We start from the raw sequence: 4512 nt of genomic DNA on the forward strand, positions 1-4512 counted from the left end.
TGACCTCGTTAATCAAATAACAACTCATTGTTCATGGTTAGGAAACATAACCATCTTTGATTAACGAGCTAGTCAAGTAGAGGCATACTAGTGACACTTTGTTTGTCTATGTATTCACACATGTATTATGTTTCCGGTAAATACAATTCTAGCATGAATAATAAACATTTATCATGATTATAAGGAAATAAATAATAACTTTATTATTGCCTCTAGGGCATATTTCCTTCAGTCTCCCACTTGCACTAGAGTCAATAATCTAGATTACACTGTAATGATTCTAACACCCATGGAGCCTTGGTGCTGATCATGTTTTGCTCGTGGAAGAGGCTTAGTCAACGGGTCTGCAACATTCAGATCCGTATGTATCTTGCAAATCTCTATGTCTCCCATCTGGACTAGATCCCGGATGGAGTTGAAGCGTCTCTTGATGCGTTTGGTCCTTTTGTGAAATCTGGATTCCTTTGCCAAGGCAATTGCACCAGTATTGTCACAAAAGATTTTCATTGGACCCGATGCACTAGGTATGACACCTAGATTGGATATGAACTCCTTCATCCAGACTCCTTCATTTGCTGCTTCCGAAGCAGCTATGTATTCCGCTTCACATGTAGATCCCGCTACGACGCTTTGTTTAGAACTGCACCAACTGACAGCTCCATCGTTTAATGTAAACACGTATCCGGTTTGCGATTTAGAATCGTCCGGATCAGTGTCAAAGCTTGCATCAACGTAACCTTTTACGATGAGCTCTTTGTCACCTCCATATACGAGAAACATATCCTTAGTCCTTTTCAGGTATTTCAGGATGTTCTTGACCGCTGTCCAGTGATCCACTCCTGGATTACTTTGGTACCTCCCTGCTAAACTTATAGCAAGGCACACATCAGGTCTGGTACACAGCATTGCATACATGATAGAGCCTATGGCTGATGCATAGGGAACATCTTTCATATTCTCTCTATCTTCTGCAGTGGTCGGGCATTGAGTCTTACTCAATTTCACACCTTGTAATACAGGCAAGAATCCTTTCTTTGCTTGATCCATTTTGAATTTCTTCAAAATCTTGTCAAGGTATGTGCTTTGTGAAAGTCCAATTAAGCGTCCTGATCTATCTCTATAGATCTTAATGCCTAATATGTAAGCAGCTTCACCGAGGTCTTTCATTGAAAAACTTTTATTCAAGTATCCCTTTATGCTATCCAGAAATTCTATATCATTTCCAATCAGTAATATGTCATCCACATATAATATCAGAAATGCTACAGAGCTCCCACTCACTTTCTTGTAAATACAGGCTTCTCCGAAAGTCTGTATAAAACCAAATGCTTTGATCACACTATCAAAACGTTTATTCCAACTCCGAGAGGCTTGCACCAGTCCATAAATGGATCGCTGGAGCTTGCACACTTTGTTAGCTCCCTTTGGATCGACAAAACCTTCTGGTTGCATCATATACAACTCTTCTTCCAGAAATCCATTCAGGAATGCAGTTTTGACATCCATTTGCCAAATTTCATAATCATAAAATGCGGTAATTGCTAACATGATTCGGACGGACTTAAGCATCACTACGGGTGAGAAGGTCTCATCGTAGTCAATCCCTTGAACTTGCCGAAAACCTTTTGCGACAAGTCGAGCTTTGTAGACAGTAACATTACCATCAGCGTCAGTCTTCTTCTTAAAGATCCATTTATTCTCAATTGCTTGCCGATCATCGGGCAAGTCAACCAAAGTCCATACTTTGTTCTCATACATGGATCCCATCTCAGATTTCATGGCTTCAAGCCACTTTGCGGAATCTGGGCTCACCATCGCTTCTTCATAGTTCGTAGGTTCATCATGATCTAGTAGCATGACCTCCAGAACAGGATTACCGTACCACTCTGGTGCGGATCTTACTCTGGTTGATCTACGAGGTTCAGCAGTATCTTGATCTGAAGTTTCATGATCATTATCATTGGCTTCCTCACTAACTGGTGTAGGTGTCACTGAAACAGTTTTCTGTGATGAACTACTTTCCAGTAAGGGAGCAGGTACAGTTACCTCATCAAGTTCTACTTTCCTCCCACTCACTTCTTTCGAGAGAAACTCCTTCTCTAGAAATGATCCATTCTTAGCAACGAATGTCTTGCCTTTGGATCTGTGATAGAAGGTGTACCCAACAGTTTCCTTTGGGTATCCTATGAAGACACATTTCTCCGATTTGGGTTCGAGCTTATCAGGTTGAAGCTTTTTCACATAAGCATCGCAGCCCCAAACTTTAAGAAACGACAACTTTGGTTTCTTGCCAAACCACAGTTCATAAGGCGTCGTCTCAATGGATTTTGATGGTGCCCTATTTAACGTGAATGCGGCCGTCTCTAAAGCATATCCCCAAAAAGATAGCGGTAAATCAGTAAGAGACATCATAGATCGCACCATATCTAGTAAAGTACGATTACGACGTTCGGACACACCATTATGCTGTGGTGTTCCGGGTGGCGTGAGTTGCGAAACTATTCCACAGTTTTTCAAATGTACACCAAACTCGTAACTCAAATATTCTCCTCCACGATCAGATCGTAGAAACTTTATTTTCTTGTTACGATGATTTTCAACTTCACTTTGAAATTCTTTGAACTTTTCAAATGTTTCAGACTTATGTTTCATTAAGTAGATATACCCATATCTGCCTAAATCATCTGTGAAGGTGAGAAAATAACGATATCCGCCACGAGCCTCAATATTCATCGGGCCACATACATCGGTATGTATGATTTCCAACAAATCTGTTGCTCTCTCCATAGTACCGGAGAACGGTGTTTTAGTCATCTTGCCCATGAGGCACGGTTCGCAAGTACCAAGTGATTCATAATCAAGTGGTTCCAAAAGTCCATCAGCATGGAGTTTCTTCATGCGCTTTATACCGATATGACCTAAACGACAGTGCCACAAATAAGTTGCACTTTCATTATCAACTCTGCATCTTTTGGCTTCAATATTATGAATATGTGTATTACTACTATCGAGATTCAATAAGAATAGACCACTCTTCAAGGGTGCATGACCATAAAAGATATTACTCATATAAATAGAACAACCATTATTCTCTGATTTAAATGAATAACCGTCTCGCATTAAACAAGATCCAGATATAATGTTCATGCTCAACGCTGGCACCAAATAACAATTATTTAGGTCTAATATTAATCCCGAAGGTAGATGTAGAGGTAGCGTGCCGACTGCGATCACATCGACTTTGGAACCGTTTCCCACGCGCATCGTCACCTCGTCCTTTGCCAGTGCCCGCTTATTCCGTAGTCCCTATTTCGAGTTGCAAATATTAGCAACAGAACCAGTATCAAATACCCAGGTGCTACTGCGAGCTCTAGTAAGGTACACATCAATAACATGTATATGACATATACCTTTGTTCACCTTGCCATCCTTCTTATCCGCCAAATACTTGGGGCAGTTCCGCTTCCAGTGACCAGTCTGCTTGGAGTAGAAGCACTCAGTTTCAGGCTTAGGTCCAGACTTGGGTTTCTTCTCTTGAGCAGCAACTTGCTTGCTGTTCTTCTTGAAGTTCCCCTTTTTCTTCCCTTTGCCCTTTTTCTTGAAACTAGTGGTCTTGTTAACCATCAACACTTGATGCTCCTTCTTGATTTCTACCTCCGCAGCTTTCAGCATTGCGAAGAGCTCGGGAATAGTCTTGTTCATCCCTTGCATATTATAGTTCATCACGAAGCTCTTGTAGCTTGGTGGCAGTGATTGGAGAATTCTATCAATGACGCAATCATCCGGAAGATTAACTCCCAATTGAATCAAGTGATTATTATACCCAGACATTTTGAGTATATGCTCACTGACAGAACTGTTCTCCTCCATCTTGCAGCTATAGAACTTATTGGAGACTTCATATCTCTCAATTCGGGCATTTGCGAAATATTAACTTCAACTCCTGGAACATCTCATATGCTCCATGACGTTCAAAACGTCGTTGAAGTCCCGATTCTAAGCCGTAAATCATGGCACACTGAACTATCGAGTAGTCATCAGCTTTGCTCTGCCAGACGTTCATAACATCTGGTGTTGCTCCAGCAGCAGGCCTGGCACCCAGCGGTGCTTCCAGGACGTAATTTTTCTGTGCAGCAATGAGGATAATCCTCAAGTTACGGACCCAGTCCGTGTAATTGCTACCATCATCTTTCAATTTTTCTTTCTCAAGGAACGCATTAAAATTCAACGGAACAACAGCACGAGCCATTTATCTACAATCAACATAAACAAGCAAGATACTATCAGGTACTAAGTTCATGATAAATTTAAGTTCAATTAATCATATTATTTAAGAACTCCCACTTAGATAGACATCCCTCTAATCCTCTAAGTGATTACGTGATCCAAATCAACTAAACCATGACCGATCATCACGTGAGATGGAGTAGTTTTCAATGGTGAACATCGTTATGTTGATCATATCTACTATATGATTCACGCTCGACCTTTCGGTCTCCATGTTCCGAGGCC

Source organism: Triticum dicoccoides, chromosome 4B, assembly GCF_002162155.2.
Source record: "Triticum dicoccoides isolate Atlit2015 ecotype Zavitan chromosome 4B, WEW_v2.0, whole genome shotgun sequence".
NCBI lineage: Eukaryota > Viridiplantae > Streptophyta > Magnoliopsida > Poales > Poaceae > Triticum > Triticum dicoccoides.